This window comes from Geotrypetes seraphini, chromosome 1 (genome assembly GCF_902459505.1).
Source record: "Geotrypetes seraphini chromosome 1, aGeoSer1.1, whole genome shotgun sequence".
In the NCBI taxonomy this organism is placed as follows: domain Eukaryota; kingdom Metazoa; phylum Chordata; class Amphibia; order Gymnophiona; family Dermophiidae; genus Geotrypetes; species Geotrypetes seraphini.
The window spans coordinates 486,297,218-486,320,886 of NC_047084.1; positions in this window are offsets into that span (position 1 = coordinate 486,297,218).

Here is a 23,669-nt window from a genome sequence, read left to right on the forward strand (position 1 = left end):
TCTGCTTCTCCAGCGAAAAAAGCCCCAGTCTCTCTAATCTTTCAGCGTATGAAAGGTTTTCCATACCTTTTATCAAATGTGTCGCTCTCTTCTGAACCCTCTCGAGTATCGCCAAATCCTTCTTTAGGTACGGCGACCAATATTGGACGCAGTATTCCAGATGCGGGCGCACCTTCACCCGATACAACGGCAGGATAACTTCTTTCGTTCTGCTTGTAATACCCTTCTTGATTATTCCTAGCATTCTATTCGCTTTCTTAGCAGCCACTGCGCATTGTGCTGACTGCTTCATTGTCATGTCCACTATTACCCCCGAGTCCCTTTCTTGGGAACTCTCACTCAATAACAGTCCTCCCATCGTCTAGCTGTACCTCGGGTTTCTGTTTCCTACGTGTATGACTTTACATTTCTCTACATTGAACTTCATCTGCCATCTCGTCACCCACCCCCCTAGTTTGTTCAGGTCCCTTTGTAAATCTTCGCAGTCCTCTTTAGTCCTAGCCCCATTAAATAGCTTGGTGTCATCTGCAAATTTTATTACTTCGCTCTTTGTCTCCGTTTCTAGATCATTTATACATACATTGAATAGCATCGGTCCAAGCACTGACCCCTGCAGAACACCACTCGTGACCTTCCTCCAGTCCGAGTAGTGGCCCTTCACTCCTACCCTCTGCTTCCTGTCCGCAACCAATTCCTGATCCATCTGTGTACGTCTCCTACCACCCCATGGTTCTTTAGTTTCCAAAGTAGGCGTTCATGGTGGTTCCTTGTCAAAGGCGTTTTGGAAGCCTAAGTATACAATGTTTATGGGGTCCCCTTTGTCCATCCGTTTGTTAATTCCTTTCACGATCTTCCCTTGCAGAAGCCATGTTGGCTTGTTTTCATAAGTTTATGCCTCTCTAGATGCTCCTCGATGCTATCTTTTATTAATGCTTCTGCCATTTTCCCCGGAACCGGGTCACCTCTCGATCCCTTTTTAAAGATGGGCGTAACATTGGCTTTCTTCCAATCCACCAGGATCACTCCTGTTTTCAGGGATAGATTTCAAACCTGCTGTAGTAGTTCCGCTATTTCCTCCTTTAGATCTTTCAATACTCTAGGGTGGATTCCGTCCGGTGATTTGTCAGTTTTTAATTTTTCTATCTGCCTGTGTACGTTCTCAAGGCTTACTTCCATGGATGTTAATTTTTCTGCTTGGTCTCCTTTGAAGATTTGTTCAGGTTCCGGTATGTTGGATGTCTTCTTTTGTAAATACTGACGAAAAGAACATGTTTAATCTTTCCGCACTTCTTTCTCCTCCTCCCTTCCTATCTCTGTCATCCAACAGTCCCATCTCCTCCCTAGCCGGCTGCTTCCCTTTAACATATCTGAGGAACGGTTTGAAATTTCGTGCTTCCCTGGCTAGCCTCTCTTCATATTCTATTTTTGATACTTCCTGTGTTCTTTCCAGTTCTCCTCGGTTTTGCCCTTTTTCCATTTCTTGAATAAATTCTTCTTATCCCCTATCGCTTTCTTCACTTCTTTAGTTATCCACGCCGGGTCTTTTGTTCGGCTCTTTTTTCACCCTTTTCTGAATCTGGGGATATACCGATTTTGCGCCTCTCTCACCGTGTCCTTGAATAAAGACCAGGCTTGCTCTATAGTCTGCCATTTCATTGTGTCGTTCCTGAGTTTCTTCCTTACCATTACCCTCATCGCTTCATAGTTTTCTTTCATGAAGTTAAAAGTTGTCACTGTGGTTCTCTTTCCCTTCGGTATTCCTACTTCAACTTTGAACTTGATCATGTTATGATTGCCGTTTCCCATCAGTCCCACTACTCCCATGTCCTTTGCAGGTCCTCTTAGCCCATTAAGGATTAGATCCAGGGTGGCATTTCCTCTCGTCTGTTCTCTGACAAGCTGATCCATGAAGCAGTCCTGTATAGCCCCCAGGAATCTGGTCTCCCTAGCGCATTTTGAGTTTCCAAGACTCCAGTCTATTCCGGGATAGTTGAAGTCTCCCATAATGATCGTGTTACTGTTTTTGCATTCCCGTTTCATCTCGGCTTCCATTTCTTCATCGGTAGTTTCGTTTTGCCCAGGTGGACGATAGTACAGGCCCATCTTTATCTCGGACCCTTTCCTTCCCAGTATTTTAACCCATAGCGATTCCAATTTGTTGGTCATCGCTGCTGTGTCCACTCTGGTCGAGTGTATGCTTTCTTTTATGTATAGAGCTATTCCTCTTCCTTTCTGCCCTGACCTGTCCTCGCGATAGGGTTTGTACCCCGGCAGTGCTATGTTCCATTTGTTTTCTTCATTCCACCATGTTTCAGAGACCCCAATGATGTCTAGGTTCTCAGTTTTGGCCATGACTTCTAGTTCTCCCATTTTGTTCCTTAGGCTCCTTGCATTAGTATATATGCAATTTAAGTCCTGGTAATGTTTTGTCTTTGTTTCCTTTCCTTGTGCTTCGATCTTTATTTTCTTCTCCTCTGCTACAATCCTCTTATCCTCCTCCTCTAGCTCAATCCACTCCTGTGTTTTGCCTGTTGTTTCTTCCCAGCATTTTTCCCTTATAGTATCTTCACGGGATACCTTTTCCCGAATCGTCGACACTTGGTCGACTGTCGGCTTTCCCCTTTTTCTTAGTTTAAAGCCTGTTCTATTCCTCTATTGACGTTGTTTGCCAGAAGTCTAGTTCCCGCCGCGCTCAGGTGCAGTCCATCTCTCCTGAAGAGCTTGCTCTTGCCCCAAAACGTTGTCCAGTTCCTCGTGAAGTGGAACCCCTCTTCCTCACACCATCTCCTCATCCATGCATTTATTGATTGTAGTTCTATCTGCCTTTTCACATCTGCCCTCGGTACTGGTAGGATCTCTGAAAACGCTATCTTCTGAATCTTCATCTTCAACTTCCTTCCCAGAATCTTGAACTGTTCTATCAGTGCACTTCTACTGTAGTCCCTCCTGCTGACATCATTTGTCCCGATGTGGATCATTACTGGAGTCTCTTCCGTCTCTGCTCCTTCTAGGATCTTTCCAATTTTGTCCACGATGTCCTTTGTTCTCTCTCCTGGTAGGCAGGTTACCAGTTGATCCTCTCTCCCACCTGCTATGTGGCTGTCTACTTGCTTGAGGATTGAGTCTCCCACTAGGATTGCGGACTTCCCCTTCTTCAGTTTTCGCTCCGGTCACAGGTCTAGGTCCTCGGAGTGCATCGCTGCTTCTTCTTCTATGTTCTCGGTGTGCTTAGTTGCTTCTTTTTCTGGGAATCGACTAGACCATTCCTCCCCTTCCTGCGGAATTCCTCTGTGGGTATCTTCCTTGGAGTCGTCTTCCACTTGTTCTCCCTTCCATGTTGGCGTGTCTTCATCTTTCCTCTGAAGTTTGTGTTCTTCCACCCTCCTCCTGTAGGCCTCTTCAATGAATTCCTCAAGTTTTCTGACTTCTTCCTCAATGTGTCTCTCTCTCGTGAAGTCCTCCGCTGTTCTGAATGGGTCTTCTGTGATGTAGAGTCCTTCCAGTTCATGAATCCTGTCCTTCAATTGCCTGACTTCTCTCTTCAAGCTTTTTAGCTCCTGACACCGACCGCATACATATGACTGTCTCCCCTTCTCCCCCTCCCCCCCCAGTACTTCAAACTTGCCTTTATCAGCAGTGGCAGTCATAGGCACCAGCTCTGTAGGTACTAGGACACCCCCAGTATTCTTTTCAGCACTATACTTGCACTAGAGCTGCAAGAAAAAGCTGGAACAAAGTTTGTTCCTATCCTCATAAGCTCTGTCACCATCGCTGCTCTGACCCTGCAGGCATTATCCCCGTCCTGCCTTATTCCTGCAGGCTCCATCTCTGTCCCCATTCCATCCCTGCAAGCTCATAGAAACATAGAACATGACGGCAGAAAAGGGCCACAGCCCATCAAGTCTGCCCACTCAGTTGACCCTCCCCCTTACTGCCCTCTTGGAGATCCCACTCTGATGACCCCTCCCCTTAACTGTACCCTCTTAGAGATCCAACATGTGCACCCCATTTATTCTTAAAATCTGGCATGTTGCTGGCCTCGATCACCTGTACTGGAAGCTCATTCCAATGATCAACCATTCTTTCGTTGAAGAAATACTTCCTGGTATCGCCATGAAATTTCCCGCCCCTAATTTTCAGTGGATGCCCTCTTGTGGCCGAGGATCCTTTAAGAAAGAAAAAGTCATCTTCCACCTCGATATGACCTGTGATATATTTAAATGTCTCAATCATGTCTCCCCTCTCCCTAAGTTCTTCGAGGGAGTATAGCCGCAATTTATTCAGCCTCTCCTCGTACGAGAGATCCTTGAGCCCCGAGACCATTCTGGTGGCCATTCGCTGAACCGACTCAACTCTCAGCACATCTTTACAGTAATGTGGCCTTCAGAATTGTACATAGAGCTTGGCAATGGCAGCTTCAGTAGCTTTCCTCAGATCTACACCTATTGAGGAAATTTGCAAGGCTGCCACTTGGTCCTCGGTTCATACTTTCACTTCTCACTATTGTCTGGATACTTTCTCCAGACGGGATGGACAGTTTGGCCAAAAAGTATTACAAAATTTATTCTCCTAAATTGCCAACACTCCCACCATCCCATTCTGGTTAGCTTGGAGGTCACCCATATGTAAGAATAGCCTGCCTGCTTGTCCTGGGATAAAGCACAGTTACTTACCATAACAGGTGTTATCCAGGGACAGCAGGCAGCTATTCTCACAACCCACCCACCTCCCCTGGTTGGCTTCTCTGCTAGCTATCTGAACTGAGGAGATGCACCCTACGCTGGGCGGGAAGGCACTCGTGCATGCACGGTGCGGTCAACTCGAAACTTCTGGTTTCTTCAAGCAAGTATGCTTGCGAGCTTCCGCATCCGGGCTCCGCTGATGACGTCACCCATATGTGAGAATAGCTGCCTGCTGTCCCTAGATAACACCTGTTACGGTAAGTAACTGTGCTTTCTGTGCATACTTTTACAATGCAGTGCTGCTTGGACCACACTTTAGCTCCAAATATTTGCTTTTGACAATCAGTTTTACGTAATCTCTTTGAATTATAGACTATTTTCCACCTCCCATATGCTTTTTCAGCTTGGGACTCACCATCAAGTGGGGCTGCTTATCCCCTGCCTGTCTCCGGAGAAAGCAAAGTTGCTTACCTGTAACAGGTGTTCTCCGTAGACATCAGGGGAATGCAGCCACACTTGCCCGCCCTCCATTCCCTCGTCTCCTCTTCTATTTCTAGGAACAAAACTGACAGGCAGAGGGGAGGGGTTCAATTAGTAGGGCAATCCTGCACATGCTTAGTAAGCTCAAAAGCTTACTATAGCTAGGGGAGAGTACCGACGTCATTAGGCTCAGTCAGAGACTTTACCATCAAGTGTGGCTGCATTACACTGCTGTCTACGGAAAACACCTGTTACAGGTAAGCAACTTTGCTTTCTTAGCAAAGAAAAATAATGCCAAACTCAAAATCAAGAATAGAGCATACTTTGGCTAGGGAAAAAGCACCAGCTACTCATGGCTTTAGCTAATCTCTGTTTGTTCTGCTTGGCTTTCTGAGATAGGGCAGGCTTCTTGGATTTCTATTCACTCCAAAGCCTCTGGAACCTTCTTCCATGGGCCAGTCTGAGACTCCAGAATATCCCTGCTCTGGACAAGGCTCTTGCCTTTCCTCCACCTGCTTGAGTACATCTGCCACGTCACTCTCCATTCTCCTTACTGCTTCCTTCAGCCTGCCTTTAACCAGACCAAAGCCACTCCCCTTCAGCCTGAAGAGGGGGATGGACTTTGGTTACATTGCAGGCTGTCTCAGCTCAAGCTTCCCCTGTCTGCTTTGCCTTATTCTTAAAGGCACAGCCAGCTTGGCTTTAGCTGCCCTATCTGATGTACTGACAGGGTGCAAATGCTATGTTTCTGCCTGCTCATAATCAACCTGATCATATTCACTACCGTTCCTACAGCATGGGCAAGGGAGGTCAGTCTCAAGATCCTTACTAGAGCTGATCTGGTCAGCTCTTCTGCACCGGATCTTATTGCCTGCTTTAGGGGCAAAACCAGCGCGGGGGCTGGGTTTGTCACATACTCTACCAGCTTTCTAACCCAGCAACTGTCCATCAGCTGCTCACTAAACTGCAGCCACCCTTAACAGAAAGTAATTTTTAAAAAATCTTTTCAACACTTTAGCTCCTATCAGGTCTTTTAACTAGGCTCTAAAATGGGTTTCTCATATAGGCGCCCGTCTCAAATACCCAGATATTCTCACAAATTTTTTTAAAGTATAAGGAGGATTCCTTTATTACTCTTGCTGCTGGGTGGAAACACCTCACATATTATTTCTTTAGGTGGTCCATGAGCCGGGACCAGATTTTTGCTGGCAGGCCAGAGCAAGCACTCTTCTCAAAAATCTAGACTACACAGATGGATGTAATAACCAAAACTTCAACTTTATTCCTTCTCTCAAAAACCAGAAAGAGGCTCTTCTTAAAACATCAGATTGCATAATAAAAACACCAAACTATTTACATCTTCCAGGTTATTTAAGATGGTATATTGTTTTAAAGTCTCCTAGTCGTGAGATCCCCGAAGTTGGTATAGGGTTACTAGATGTCCGGATTTCCCTGGCCATGTCCAACTTTTGAAGACATGTCCCGAGAATCTGGACGGCTTTCCAAAACCCGGTACTTTGTCCGGGTTATGAAAAGCTTCTGGAAATGAGTGACATCGGGATGGCATTTGAGCATGAGCGGATGCAATGCGATGATGGCACGTGCATCATCGTGTCACACCAGCGCATGTGCGAATGCCATCTGACGTCGCTTGTTGCTTGTGCAGGTCGAGAGGGGTGGGGTGGGCCTGGGGAGTGAAATGGGGTGTGGTTGGCTGGAACGGGGTGGGCCTGGGGGGCGGGACCTTGGGTCCGGATTTTCTGTTTGGAAACTATGATAACCATATGTTAGTAGGAATCTGATCTATTGGTGGAGATAGCCCAAAAGACATTCTCCCGCCCAAGGCAAGAGCTTAAGAAATCTCTGATGATGTCACTCATGTATGCAACATTCAGAGAGCTTCCAGCTCTGCCTGAGGTCTCGTGCACTGTAACTTTCCAGAAGATGCTGGAAACCCAAAGATGAGCTCCCAACTGCCTTCTGCACGTTGTTTACTGTTAATACACAGTGCATATCAGGCTACTAAGTAAGCGGCCACAAGCAGCAGAGGGGGTGGGGGGTGATGCGCGGTTGGGATTTCAGGGCAGCAGAAGAATGTGGGCATCTCTCCTGCTGTTGTTATATTTTTTTTGGAGGGGGGGTTTGGACGGGGGGTTCTTGACGCATTTTTAAAGGTGTGTTAAAGTCTTCCAGTATCACCTTTATGCTGATGACTCCCAGATCTACCTCTCTACACCTGAAATTTCACCTAAAGTCCAAGAAAAAGTCTGCTTGTTTGGCTGACATTGCTGCCTGGATGTCCTGCTGTCATCTAAAACTAAAAATGTGCCATACCGAGCTGTTCCTCTTTCCTCTTAAACCCTCTGCTCCTCCTCCTCCTTTTTCCATCTCTGTAAATAATACAGTCATTGTTCCAGTCTCCTCTGCTCGCAACCTTGGAGTCATCTTTGATTCTGACTTCTCATTTTCTACGAATATCCAAGAAGTAAAGAGGGCAATAAATGACAAAAAAGTATCCTTCCGGAGATGGAAAAAGGACCCAACGGAGGAAAATCTCCAGGCGCACAAGAAATGCCAAAAGGAATGCCACCGAGAGGTTAGAAAAGCAAAAGGGAAATACGAAGAGGGGCTGGCCAGGGAGACGAAAAACTTCAAGGCATTCTTCAGTTACGTAAAGGGGAAGCGACCAGCGAGAGAGGAGGTGGGGCCGTTGGACGATGGGGATAGGAAGGGAGTGATTAAGGAGGATAAAGAGGTAGCTGAGAGGTTGAACACGTTCTTCTCGTCGGTTTTCACGAGAGAAGACACATCTAATATACCGGACTCAGAGGAGCTCATGAGTGGGGAACAGGCTGAAAAATTGGAACACATAGAGGTAAGTAAGGAGGATGTCCTCAAACAGATAGACAGGTTAAAGTGCGGCAAATCGCCGGGCCCAGACGGGATCCACCCAAGGGTTCTAAAGGAACTAAGACAAGAAATAGCGGGCACAATCCAGCATGTTTGCAACCTATCCTTGAAAACTGGAGAGGTACCAGAGGACTGGAAATTGGCGAATGTCACACCTATCTTCAAGAAGGGATCGAGGGGTGACCCCGGGAACTACAGGCCGGTGAGCCTGACTTCAATTATAGGGAAGATGGTGGAAGCTATGATCAAGGACAGTATTTGCGAGCACATCGAGGGAAATGGCCTACTGAGAACAAGCCAGCATGGATTCTGTAAGGGAAGGTCATGCTTAACGAACCTTCTGTACTTCTTTGAGGGAATAAGCAGTCGGGTGGACAATGGGGAACCTATAGACATCATTTACCTCGATTTTCAAAAGGCTTTCGACAAGGTGCCACATGAAAGGCTGCTTAGGAAGCTGTGGAACCACGGAGTGGGAGGGGATGTGCACAGATGGATCGAGCACTGGTTGTCGGGTAGACTGCAGAGGGTCGGAGTAAAGGGACAATATTCTGACTGGTGGGGAGTCACGAGCGGTGTGCCACAGGGATCGGTGCTGGGGCCGTTACTCTTCAACATATTTATCAATGACCTGGAAAAGGAGGCAAAGTGCGAGGTTATAAAATTTGCAGACGATACTAAACTGTGCGGCAGAGTTAGGTCCAGGGAGGAGTGTGAGGACCTACAAAGGGACCTGGACAAACTGGAAGACTGGGCAAACAAATGGCAAATGCGCTTTAACATGGAAAAATGCAAGGTCATGCATATAGGGAAAAAGAACCCATTGTTCAACTACAAATTGGGGGGGGGCATTGTTGGGAGACAGCAGTCTTGAGAGAGACTTGGGTGTGATGGTGGATGAATCACTGAAGCCATCTGCACAGTGCGTAGCAGCCTCGAAAAAAGCCAACAGGATGCTGGGCATCATAAAGAGGGGCATAACAACCAGGACACGGGAAGTCATCATGCCATTGTATCGAGCGATGGTGCGTCTGCATCTGGAATACTGCGTTCAATATTGGTCGCCGTACCTCAAGAAGGACATGGCGGTACTTGAGAGAGTCCAAAGGAGAGCAACGAAACTGGTAAGAGGGCTGGAACACTGCCCATACGCTGAGAGGTTGGATAGGCTGGGACTCTTCTCTCTGGAAAAAAGGAGGCTCAGGGGAGATATGATAGAGACCTTCAAGATCATGAGGGACATAGAGAGGGTGGATAGGGACAGATTCTTCAGGCTGAAGGGGACAACAGGTACGAGGGGGCATTCGGAGAAACTGAAGGGAGATAGGTTCAAAACAAATGCAAGGAAGTTTTTTTTCACGCAAAGGGTCGTGGACACTTGGAATGCGCTTCCGGAGGAAGTGATCAGGCAGAGTACGGTACAGGGATTCAAACAGGGATTGGACGAATTCCTGAGGGATAAAGGGATCGTGGGATACTGAGGGAGGAGCTGGGATGTAACACAAGTATAGAAAGCTAATAAGTATAGAAACCCAACCAGGTCGTGCATGTGCAAGACCGGAGGGTTAGGACTTCGATGGGAAGATAGGACTTCAATGAGAAACCAAGGTGGCAAGGGAGCCCCTTCTGGTGATTCAGACAGGTCATGACCTGTTTGGGCCGCCGCGGGAGCGGACTGCCGGGCAGGATGGACCTATGGTCTGACCCGGCGGAGGCACTGCTTATGTTCTTATGTTTATGTTCTTAAGCTGCTAAGACCCGTTGCTTCTATCCCTTCAATATCACCAAAATTCACCCCTTCCTCTCCGAGCACACTACCTGGACCCTTGTCTAAGCTCTCGTAACCTCACGCTTAGATTACTGCAATCTATTCCTAACTGGTGTCCCGCAGTGTCGCCTCTCTCCCTTGCAATCTGTGCAAAACTCTGCTGCGCGACTCATCTTCTACCAACCTCGCTACGCTCATGTCACCCCTCTCTTTAAGTCATTTCATTGGCTCCCTATCTGCCATCATATACAGTTCAAAGTCTTATTGCTGACCTACAAGTGTGCTCATTCTGCTGCCCCTAAATATCTCTCCTCGCTTCTCTCTCCTTATACACCTCCCAGAGAACTCTGTTCCTCAGATAAGTCACTCTTAGCATTACCTTTCTCCTCCACTGCCAATTCCAGACTTCATTCCTTTCATCTAGTTGCCCCCTATGCCTGGAATAAATTACCCGAGTTTGTCCATCAAGCCCCTTCCCTTCCCTTGTTTAAAAGCAGACTGAAAAACCCACTTTTTTGATATAGCTTTCAATCCTTAACCCTACTCCTCTGCCCCCCAACCCAGCCCACTGATTAACCATTCCCCTTAACTATGTCCATGACATCCTGTTTGTCTGTCTTGCCTATTTAGATTGTAAGCTCTTTCGAGCAGGGACTTACTCTTTGTGACTCTGTGCAGCACTGTGTGTGTCTGGTAGCGCTATAGAAATAATTAATAGTAGTACTAGTGTTAAAGGTAGCTTTCAGAATGAAGATTGTGGCAGCTTATAAGTCTGGTAAGGGATTTAAACAATCTCAAAAGAATTTGACATTAGCCATTGGAAAATAATGTACAAGTGGAGGACTTTCCAAACAAGTGCCAACATGCCCGAGTCTGGCCATCCAAGCAAGTTGACCCTCCCCCCCCCCCCCCCCCGAGCAGTCTGCAAGATGCTAAAATAAATCTCCAAAAACCCTGAAATGTCATCATGGGACCTGCAGCAGGCTCTTGCTACTGTTGGTGTGAAAGTGCATGCCTCTACAATCAGAAAGAGACTGCACACATTTCACTTGCATGGAGGTGTGCAAGGAGGAGACTTTTGCTCTCTAAGAGAAACATTAAGGCCAGAGAGAATGTAAGCAAACACCAGGACTTCTGGAATAATGTTCTATGGACAGATGAGTCTAAAATTGAATTATTTGGACACCAGAAAAGAGGACATGTTTGGCATACACCAAATACAGCATTCCAAGAAAAGAACCTCCTACAAGCTGTGAAGCATGGAAGTGGAAGTGTCATGGTTTGGGGATGCTTTGCTGCAGCAGGACCTGGCCAGATCACCATCACAGAATCCACCATGAATTATACCGTGTATCAGAGGGTTAGACAATTTGTAAGAAAATTAAATCTGAAATGGAACTGGACCCTGCAACATGATAATGACCTAAAACAGACCAGTAAATCCATCAAGAACTGGCTGAAAACTAAGAAATGGAGCGTCTGGGAGTGGCCGAGTCAAAGCCCTGATCTTAATCCCATTGAGATGCTGTGAGGTGATTTTAAGCAGGCTGTACATGTAAGAAACCCTTCATGCATTTCACAGCTGAGAGAATTCTGCATTGAGGTGTAAGCCAAACTTTCCTCAGGCCGATGTCAGAGACTGGTAGATGGCTACAAGAAGCATCTCACTGCAGTTATTTCAGCCAAAGGGGGTAACACTAGCTATTAGGGTTAGGGTGTCCTAATTTATTCCTCAGTTAGAATACACATTTTTGTGGATATCTTTTGTTTCATGAGTAAATCAAGGAAAATTTTTGTTGCTTACCTGCAATTACATCACTTTCTTTTCCATAGATAAATAAAAAAAAGAAAGAACTGAATATTTCATGGGGTGTCCTAACTTTTTCACATGACTGTATGCATTTATAACCTAAAGGCTAGTGCAGTGGTCTGAGACCCCGGGGGAACTGAGTTTAAGTCTTACTGCAGCTCCTTGAGACTCTGAGCAAGTCATTTCACCCTCTATTGCCCCAGGTACAAAATAAATACCTGTATATAATATGTAAATAGCTTTGATTGTAACCACAGAAATGCAGTATATCAAATCTCACCGCCTTATTCTAAAGCAAAAGGGAATTGCAATGTAAGCAATTTTCTTTAATAAGTGAAGCAATGGTGGTTCCCAGGGGCACAGATTTATAATGCTACCATCAAGCTTTGCTATCTACATCAGTCAAGCCGCTGATGAAGGCAAAGTCTACAGGGAAAATCACTGCAATAAAGAAGCATTCAATCTGAAAAGGCATGCGGCATGATAACAAAGTGCCAACTAAGATCATGTACTGGGTCACAGAGCAAATTGCCACATCATGAATGTGTCTTCAGTGGGAATCAGATGATATCGCCAGAGCACATTCTTTTTTTTTTTAAATTCTTTATTCATTTTTAAAACTTTCAATAAGTACAACATAAGATACAATCACATTATACTTTAACAGTACTTAATAATCCAACAAAACTAATACACATCAAATATCCCCTTCCCTTATATCATCAATTGTATTTAAACATAAGAAAACATAAGAATTGCCATCTCCGGATCAGACCCTGGGTCCATCAAGTCCAGTGATCCGCACAGGCGGAGGCCTGGCATAGTTTTAGTCCCCATATCACTGTATGCTTCTCAAGGGAAATGTGCATCTAATTTACCCTTACCCATATCACTCTATGCCACTCTTAAGGAGATGTGCATCTAGTTTACCCTTAAATCCTAGAACGGTGGATTCTGCAATTACTTCCTCTGGGAAAGCATTCCAGGTGTCCACCACTCACTGCGTGAAACAGAACTTCCTGATATTCGTCCTGGACCTGTCCCCCCTAAGCTTCAGTCTATGTCCTCTTGTCCGTGTCACATTGGACATTGTAAATAATTGCTTTCCCTGCTGCATTTTGTCGAATCCTTTCAGTATTTTTAAAGTCTCGATCAGATCCCCTCGTAGTCTCCTCTTCTCAAGGGAGAACAACCTCAGTCTCCTAAGTCGTTCCTCGTAGTCCAGGTTCTCCATACCTTTCACTAGCTTCGTTGCTCGTCTCTGCACCCTCTCTAGCAGTTTTATATCCTTCTTTAGGTATGGAGACCAGTGCTGGATGTAGTATTCCAGGTGTGGTCTGACCATGGCTCTGTAGAGCGGTATTATAATTTTCTCTGATCTACTCGTAATTCTCTTCTTTATTATGCCTAGCATTCTATTTGCTTTCTTCACCACCACCGCACATTGCGCCGACGGTTTCAGGGTCCTATCTATCAGTACACCCATATTCCTCCCCCTTCCCACCATATCCCCATAACATATCTCTCCCCCCTCCCCCTCTGCACAGTATTTTGTTAATGGCTCCCAAACATATCTAAATTTCCTTAAATGCCCCTGTTGTATGGCAATTATTCGTTCCATTTTAAAAATGTGACACTATGAACTCCACCAAAAATTATAACTCAGCCTATCCCAGTTTTTCCAATTTTTCGTAATTTGTTGTATGGCAACTCCTGTCAAAATAAGCAAAAGTTTATTATTAGAAGATATTTGGCTCTTAGCTCTCATTGATGTGCCAAGTAATACAGTATCATATGATAGTGCCACCGTATTTTCTAATAGATTATTTACTTGACCCCAAATGGATTTCCAAAAATTAAGTATCATTGGATAATAGAATAGTAAATGATCTAATGTCCTTGCTTCAAGATGGCAATGCCAGCATCTATTAGACTTAGAGCTATCTAATTTTTGTAAACGAACTGGGGTAAAAAAAAAGCTCTATGTAATAAGAAAAACCATGATTGTCTCATAGATGCAGACACCGTACATTTCATCCTCCAAGTCCAAATTCGTGGCCATTGAGACACAGTAATCTGATGCTTTATCTCAATGCTCCAAATGTCCCAAAGGCTAGTTTTTGGTTTCTTATTCAAAAATCCAGGTATTAATTTATACCACTGCCAGAGCACATTCATCTCACTAAAAGAAGACTAGAGAGCATAGGGAGAGTATGGCACTTCTCCTTGTGACACTGGGCAAGTCACTTAATCCCCCCATTGCCCCAGATACATTAGATAGATTGTGAGCTAGAGAGTTGCACAGAGACAGAAATCAAGTTTGTCCATTCAGGAATCAAACCCATCCCCATAAACTTCAAAAGTAGTTAATTCATTTAATTATGCTACTGGTAGAGACCCATTTACAAATAAGCAAAGACACTTTATTAATTTGGAAATATCAATAGAAATTTCTTACTTTGTAAATGAGTCTCTGCCAGAGCCTCTAATATAAATATAAAATATAAATAGTCCAGCTGATGAGGACCCCCAAGCTATGTCAGCTGAGGACTTCCTCTGAAGGTGGCTGAGGGACCCTTTTGCCAAGCTTTGCAGGCAGACATAATGTCCCTAAGTCAGATGTTTGCACTTCAGTGGCTCAGGGATGCTGCCAGTGACTGCTATGCAGGCGATGCATGGGGATCCCCACCAGCCACAGCAAGGGTCATCAAGTACTTCAACACTGGAGAAATAAAAACAGAAATGCATTTCCTTTTCTGTTGAGCATAATACAAAGACATCTGCTATATTCATTTCCCAAAGCTACCATATTTAAATCAATAAATGCATTTTTTTACCTTTGTTGACGAGATTTATTTTTCCATCAAGTTGATTCCGGTTTCTCTTTTTTCTGCGTTCCTGTCTACTGCAAATTCTTCTTCAAGCGGTTGCTGTCCATTGGTTCCTCTTACCATGGGTACAGCATTTCCCTCTTGCCTCCCTCCCATTGTACAGTATCTTCACTCCCTTCTATCCTGGATCATTCTCCCTCTTTTACCCCTCCCCCGTCCTGCACAGTATTTCTTCTTCTTTCTTCCATCCCCATGTGCAACATGTCTCCCTCTCTCTCTTATTCCCTCCCTTGCTGCAAAGGGAGTGGAGAGAGAGAGGGGGATCTTGGGTGCTTTTCTCCCACCCCCTCCACTGCCACATCCAACATTTCTCCCTCTCTCATCTCCCGGACCATGTGCAGCATCTTTCGCCCCTGCCCACTAGCACCATGCACAACATTTCTCCTTCTATCACCCCTCTCCAGCACCATGTCACATCTCTCCCTCCATTCCCTCCACCACCATGTCCAACATTCCTCCCTCTTGCATCCATTTCAATCTGTCCCACTGTTCCCTCTCCACCACCAAATCCAACATTTCTCCCTCTAATCTTTCTCTTCCCCATACATTTCTCCATCTAATCTTTCTCTTCCCCATACTCCTCTCCCTCCCTATTCCCAACAATTCTTTTTCTTCTTTCCCCCATGTGCACCATCTCTCTTTTCCTCTCATTCACAAACCCATGCCCAACAATTCTCCCTTTCCATTCCTTCCCCCACCTCAGTATCTCTTTCCCTTCCTCCTTCCATACTGTGTCCTGTTCATTCCCCCTCCCTTCCTTCTGTGCCGAAATGTGCTCCCTCCCTCCCTTCTGTGTCCCAAGTTCATGCCCCCTCCCTCTCTCCTTCCTTCCAGCCTCTGTTCAAAGTTTGTGCCCCTCCCATGTCCCAACATGCTGTCTCCATTGTCCCAAGTTCATGCCTCCTTTCTCTCCCTTCCTTGTCCCAATGCGCTTGCTCCTGCCCTCCATCCCTTTTGTGGCCCAAGTACTTGTGGCCCCGTCCTGCGAGTGCATACCAGGTGGGCCGCCTCCATATAGCTTTACTCACTTCTTTGCAGGGCTGCAGACAGTTGTTCCTGCACGTGGCTAACCCGGAAGCCTTCCCTCTGGCGTCAAATGGCAAAAAGTCAATAGCAGAGCACCCCTGGAATACTGGGACCAGTGCTGTTTAACATTCATAAATGATATGAGAAAATAAATGAGGTGATCAGATTTGCAGATGGCACAGAAAGTTGGTAAAATTGTAGAGGATTGTGAGGAATTGCAGAATCTGGGAGACAGGGTATAAAAATGCCAAATGATACAAATCTTAGAGTCATTATTGTTCCTTTTTTTCTTTTTTTCAATTATTTGTAGCAGAAACACCATTTTTGTATTAGGTGCTACACCAGTGTGTGAAAAATGCTTACACTGGCGAACATTTCATGAGGTGTGCGGCGGTAGAGGGGCACTAAAGTGGCAGAGAAGAGTGGGGGGAGGGGTGTGCATGGCATGGCCATGCCAGGTACCACCGCCCTGGGCTCTAACCTCCCTCGCTACACCAGTGCCCACTAAAGCACATTTTGCTTATCTGCAACATCCAGTATCAGTGTTCCATATTCAGACTGTGTGTGCATAGGAGTAGATTCAAGAAAGGACACCCAAAGGTAGGCGCAAAACATTGAGTGCTAAGCAAGTATTTTATAACTAGTCTTTAAACCCGTTACATTAATGGTTGCTGGAATATATGTCTGTCTGTCTGTCTTTCTTTCTGTCTCTCTCCCTCTCGCTGTCATTCTTTCTGTCTGTCTCTCTCCCTGGCCCCCTTTGTCTGTCTGTATTTCTGTCTCTCTCCCTGCCCCTGTGTCTTTCTTCCTGGCTCCCTCCTTCCCACTGTCTGTCTGTCTTTCTTTCTATCTGTCTCTCTCCTTGCCCCCTATGCAGCAGCAGCATTTCTCTTCCCCCCCCTACTTCTCTGTGCAGCAGCCACAGCAGCAATCCCTCCCCCTCCATTTCCCTGTTCAGCAGTATTTCCCTCCCCCCACCCCACTTCCCTGTGCAGCAACAGCAGCAGTATTTCCCTCCCCCTCCACGTCCCTTTGCAGCAGCAGCATTTACCACTATCTCCCCCTTCCCTTCCCGCGGTCTGGCCTGCTCCCTTAGTCCCTTGCCACCACCCCCCTTCCCTTCCATTAACGTACTCTTTGAGTATGAAAGCACTGATCATTCCTCTGGCTAGATGTCTACCAGTCGCTCAGCCTTTTTCCTCTAGAGAGACTGTAGAATATTTTTCCAACTGATCACCAACTTGCCTGTGTTTGCAGGATATTGATCCCAAAAATCCTTTAGTCCCTTGCAGCCCCCTCCCCCCAATTCCCTTCCCTTTCCACAGTGTGGTCAGCTCCCTTAGTGCCTTATTTTTAAGTTTAAAGTGCCGCCGCGGCTCCTCTCATGATCCCCGCCTGCGTCGGAAGCCTTCTCTGACGCAGGTGCGGCTCGTGATAGAAGCCGCCGCCGTGACTTTGAACTTAAAAATAAACTTTGGGCGTGGAGTGTAAGGGAGCAGGCCAGACCGCACATCACCTTGAAGTCTGCGAGTGTGAGGCCATTGTAAGCGCGCATGCGCACTCCTGCCGGCCAGGGACCTACGGATCATGGATCACGGATCACGCAGGCATGAGTGCGCGTGCGCGCTTAGCGTTTTATTATGATAGATGGCAAGGTTGGGCGTTACAGCTGTTATAGAATAGCTAAGTTGGTATTTAACTTTAGTTGCGATCATTTATGCTAAGTCACAGGGCTAGTGTAAATGCGCCTAAATGCTGTCAGTAGCGAGCATAACTGATCATTTTCTATAAACTTAAGAACATAATAAATGCCTTCACCGGATCAGACCGAGGTCCATAAAGTCCGGTGATCCGCTCACGCGGCGGCCCATTTAGGTTCTCTATTATGAAGACCTGAAATTACCGTATCCCTCATATGATTTGCAAGAAGGTGTATATCCAACTTGCGCTTGAAACCCTGAAGAGTCTTAGCATGTAAGTGTGTAGCGCACCCCCTGACTTGCCTATAACGCTCCTGGGTAAATGCCCTTTTCTCAGTTACATGCTATAGAACTTATGTGCTAAGTTTACAGCATAGCAATTACATGCATAATTGCATATTGGTGGGTTATTATTGGTGGTTAAAGTCGCTTACCACCTGCTTAAATAAATTATGTGCTATTCTATAATCTGTGTGTGCGAATTTGCATCCTAGTTGCAAAATTGTGGGCTCAGGCGTACAGAATTAAGGGGGATAATATCACTATTGCAGGACAAAAAAATGTCCATATCGCGCATGTCAACAGAGCTAAGGCTAAACTTGAGAAAGAGGAGGATTCTAGGAAGACTGGACCTTCAAGGAAAATCAGAGGAGGGGCCAGGCCCGTATTTAATCTCCAGGGCAGGCCTCTTTCTCCTGGGCCAGATAGGTTGAGGCTGCTGCAGAGTTTGCATTATCTGAAGGCTCACTGATGATAAATAACTGCACACATCAATAACTATGAGTATCAAACACTGTAGATTACAGAGTTCCTCAGGGAGCAATACTGTCTCTTACCTAATTTAATTTGCAAATTTGTGTTTACGCCCCTTGATAGATGTGATTAAAGCATTTAGCTTTGGCTTACAGTGCTATGCAGATGACCTTTAAATTTATTGTTCTCTAGATTTAGCCTCAGCAAATCCTTTCGAATCAATTAGTGCATGCATTTCAGATGTTTCTGGTTGGGAAAAGGCCAGAAGACTATTCTTAATGCATCTAAAATTGAAATTCTCCAAATTAATTCAGCCGAGGCAATTGCTTTAGATCTGCAAATTAAGACCGAGATACCCCTCTCCATGACATCTTAGGTTAAAAGTCTGTGGTAGACTTTTGACTTTGCTTCTTTCAAGCCCATGCTGCTCCTTGTGACCCTGGGCAAGTAACTTAATCCCCCCATTGCCCCAGGTACATTAGATAGATTGTGAGTCCACTGGGACAGACAGAGGAAAATGCTTGAGTACCTGAATAAACCGTTCTGAGCTCCCCTGGGAGAATAGTATAGAAAACTGAATAAATAAATAAATAATTTAGGAACCATTTCAGTTTGTAAAAAAAAGCTTGGTTTAAACTTTGATTAGCCTGTCTATTGAAACCTTTTAGTCTATGTATTGGTATGTATTTAGTATATGTATTGGTTTCATAGGCAGCGGAATGCTTTTTTGATTTTTTTTTTTTTGGGGGGGGGGGCAAAACTTCTGCTCTAGATCCCACCCCAGACCTACCCAAGCGCTGCCCCAGACTTCACCCCAATAATAATAGTACTTATAAATGCTATTTCTTCCATTCATTTTTCATGTACTATACACAAGTGCTGGAACGGTGGCGGAGCTCGGCAGGAGGAACTCAGCCTGTCTTAGGTAGAATAGACAGACTTAAGCTTAAGTGGAGGAAACGGGAGAGGACTGGGGTGCAGAGTGGTGCTCCGGGTGTGTCATTACTTCCCCACTGGGACTGTGTTTGGTTGTTCCTCTGAGCCCACCTCCTTTTCTGATCACTGTATGGAGGTCGGTGCCTGTGTCGGCAGTAACCAAGCCTCTTGTCATCCCGGCTTTTGGCCCTGCTGTCTTAGACCTACAAACACACCGAGAGTCACCTGCCAAGCTTCCAGCGGCATCAGCACACACCGACAATCAGATCCGGGCGGCTTTCCCGCAGAGGAGAAAATCCTGCAATCACCATGAGCCTCATCTGAGGCAGCCTCCTTGGAGCGGCTGGGACACGGACAGTGTGTCTGGGAAGGAATACATGGACAGCAGACCATCGCAGGGGAGAAGACATAGGCATCTTGGGACTGTCAGCCCTTTTTCTGGAAACGTTATCCCTCCTCCTAAACTTACTTGCTCCACTTCATCAATGACGCTGAAACCATGGATTGAAGACAAAGTTTTATTTTTATTTTTCTTTCCAGCCTATGATCTATCTTTAATCTTATCTATTGTTTTGCCTTTTGTCTTTGTTTTGTTCTATTTTTATCATTTAAATTTCTCCAGAATTCTACTGCTCAACGGTTCTCCCTTCTGCATCTATTCCTTTCTCTCCTCTCTTCTACCTTCCAAAGTATCTAGATCAATGCTGTCTTGTTAAAATGTTTATTTTATTTTATTTTTCCTCTATCTCTACTTTTCACTTCTCTATTACCCTCCAGGTACTTTAGTTAGATTGTGAACCTTCGGGACAGTAAGGGAATTTTTCAAGTACCTTTCTTATTTTAATCTTAATGTATATTTTCTGTAAACCGCTTAGAACCTAACGGATGTAGCGGTATATAAGAAATAAATTACATTACATTACATTACATAATATAATCTTATTAACAATACATAATGGTAACCACAAAATTAAACTACACAAAGCGCACTCTTTTTCCCCTCCCCACCCCTGCACAGTATTACTTTCTCTCTCCTCCACCCCCATATGCAAAGTCTCCCTCTCTTTCACTGTCCACCATCTCTCTCTCTCATTCCCTCCCTTGTTGCAAAGGCAGTAGGGAAAAAGAGAGAGAGGGATCTCCAAGGTCCATCTTTCCAACTCCCTTTACTGCCACATCCAACATTTATTCCCTCTCTTATCCCCCAGACTGTATGCAACATCTTTAACCCCTGCCCACCAGCCCCATGCCCAATGTTTTTCCTTCTATCACCCCTCTCCAGCACTATGACACATCTCTTCCTCCATTCCCTCCACCACCATGTCGAACATTCCTCCCTATTGCATCCCTTTCCATCTGTCCCACTGTTCCCTCTCCACCACCACATCCAACATTTCTTTCTCTCATCTCTCTCTACATCACTCCTCTCCCACCACCATGTCCAACAATTCTCTCCCTCCCTATGCCCAACAATTATTCTCTTTCTTCCTTTCCCCATGTACACCGTCTCTTTCCCTCTCACACCCATGTTCAACAAGTCTCCCTTTCTATTCCCTTCCCCACCTCAGTATCTCTTTACCTCCCTCCATCCACCCTTCCATCCTATGTCTCAAGATCATGCCCCTTTCCTCCCTCCCGTGTCCCAAGTTCGTGACCTCTCTCTCCCTTCAGTGTCCCAACACATTCCCTCTCTCCATTCTGTGTCCCAAGTTTGGCTCCCTCCCTCCTTCCTTCCTTTGTTCCAAGTTCACACTCCCTTCCTTCCTTGTCTCAATGTGCCCTACTCCTTTCTATGTCCCAATGTACTCCTCTCCCTCCATCCCTCCTTTCTGTGACCCAACGCGCCTCTTTCCCTCCCTCCCCTGTCCCAAGTTCATGCTCCCTTCCAAGGGTGTGTGCCTGTGTTCTGGCTGGCTCTAAGACATCCAAGTAGGCTTCCTCTTCCTTCCTTGTAGTCACACTTCTTTCTTCACAAAGCCACAGCAACAGCAGCAGAGTATGGCCGGAGGACCTGGTGTGCTGGTTGCATGGCCTGCTACAAAAAGGTATGCGGCCAATCAGCTTAGAGAAAATATTGCTTTATTCCTTTTCACTTTTTATCTAATGAACTTTCTTTCTCCTTCTCTCACCTTCTAGCTTTCACATTTCTCATCCTATTCCCTTTTATCTGCTTCCCATTACCACATTTCTATCCTTGTAGACTCATTCTACTAATTCATCTCCTTAACAACTCTGCCACATGGATCCAACATTTCTAGCATCTCCCCTCCTTGTTGCTTACTCCACCCTTGTAACCCGGTATTTCCTTCCTCTCTTTCTTTCTTTCTCTCTCTCTCCCTCCCACAAGTCCAACATCTCACTTTTCTGACCTTCCACTCCCTCCTCTCAATTCTGACATCTCTCCTCCTTCCCCCTTCCAGCCCCCAGTACATATCCTCTCCATCTTTCCCTGTCCATCTCTCTTCTTCCTCCTCTGCTTTCCCTGAGTAGTCCATCTTTCCTCCCCTTCCTCCCCCTTCTGCCCCTGCCCTCCCCTTCCCTTTCCACATTTTGCCCTCGCCACCAAATCCATCTCTCCCTATCCCCATTTTGCTCCCTCCACATCCATCTCTCCCTCCCTTTCACCCCTTTCTACCATCTCCCTGACCTCCTCTGCCTTAACCATGTCCTTCTTTCCCTCTCTTGCTTCCTCTGTCCTCATTCAAATCCATCTCTCACTGCACCCCTTCTACTCCCCTCTATCACCTTTCCCTGTGATTCTTCTACCCTTTGTGCCTTCCCAAGTTCATCTCTCCCTGTCCCTCACAAATCTGACATCTTTCCCTCCTCCCCTTACCCCATTGCTGTATAAGACTCTGGTGAGACTTCATTTAGAATATTGTGTACAATTTTGTAGGCCGCACCTTGAAAAAGATATAAAAAGGATGGAGTTGGCCCAGAGGAAGGCTACTGAAATGGTGTGTGGTCTTCGTCATAAGGTATATGGGGACAGACTTAAAGATCTCAATCTGTATACTTTGGAGGAAATGCGGGAGAGGGGAGATATGATAGAGATGTTTAAATACCTACTTGATGTAAATTTGCATGAGTCGAGTCTCTCATTTGAAAGGAAGCTCTGGAATGAGAGGGCATAGGATGAAGTTAAGAGGTGATAGGCTCAGGAGTAATCTAAGGAAATACTTTTTATACAGAAAGGGTGGTAGATGCATGAAACAGTCTCCCGGTAGAGGTTGTGGAGACAGAGACTATATCTGATTTCAAGAAAGCCTGGGATAGTCACGTGGGATCTCTTAGAGAGAAGAAGAGATCATGGTTACTGCGGATGGGCCATTTGGCCTTTATCTATGTAATCCTATGTTGTCACATCTTTCCCTCCTTCCCCCATTTGAATCCAACATCTCTCCCTCCCCCACTCCCAATCCCAGGTCCTATATTGCTTCCTCTTTACCTTCTACCCTTCCCCCAAAACTGGCAGCACTCTGGTGGATGCGGTATCTTGCTGCCAGCCAGTTCTCTCTCTGCCACGAACCTTCCCTGACATTTACTCCATCCCCTTTCCCACCTCCATCACACATCTACCTTACATTTCATGTAAACGCTGCTGGGCAGAGGAACAGATTTTCAATGTCGCCCTGTCACCGCTCAGCGTCTTCTCTACACTGCCCGCCCCAGTAGAAACAGGAAGGGTGATGCTTCATATTGTATGTGCCAGGTACGGATTCATCTCGGTATGGCCATTGTTTCTGCCTGAAGTGGTAAATTGCAGTCATAACAGAAATGATCAGGATGGTTAACACAGCTTCGTCTGTTCATAATAATTATAATATCTTAGACAAAACCAAACAAAATATAAAAATTCACAGGTAGAAAAAGCAGCGCAATCACTTTTTAGCATAAACTTTCAAATTTCTGGTATATGTGATTGATGAGCTGTCCTAAAATGCAATACTGTGTTACAGAAACAGTAAATACCACGTTTCATGGTAGCGTTATGGATGAAAATGATATAAACACAAACTGAAGCATAACTTAAAAACAGGATGTGATAGACAGAAACTGTTTACAGATTTAGAGTCAGTATGTGGCTCTTGTTAAGGTACAGGTCACAGACCTCCAATAGCAAAATGCTTGTTGACCAGAGTTATTGGTAATAGGCTGTAGGGGTAGAAGGAAAGGTGACTATGACACCTCTTTTCTCATTTGTTGAGTTGTGACTCCCAGCTGCACAAATTTAGATGTGCATGCAGCTGCAGACATTTCAGTAGGCTCGTTTTCTGTTACACAGCTATGCGAGTTACACTAACATGGCCTCATCTTACAGAAGCAGGTTCTTGTAGTTGAACTACCAAGCAGTGGAAGTAGTAACATAACATAACATATAATTTTATTTCTATACCACAATACACTATGGAGTTCGATGTGGTTAACAAGAATTATCACAAAGAAAAATGGGGAGACCCGATGAACCACAGTGAAAACAATCCACCGATGAAAACAAAAACTGTGGATAAGATGTTCTGGAGACAATTTATTAAATACTGACATATAAAACCATGAAAATTCAATTAAAAAAGTACAATGCTAAAAAATATGGTGATAAAAATCCACTCGGACCCTACACGGTCCGTGTTTCGGCGAACACGCCTTCCTCAGGGGTCCAATGGTTTGCAAACTCACATATAAAGAATTGGACTGAAATCAGTCTATTGTCTT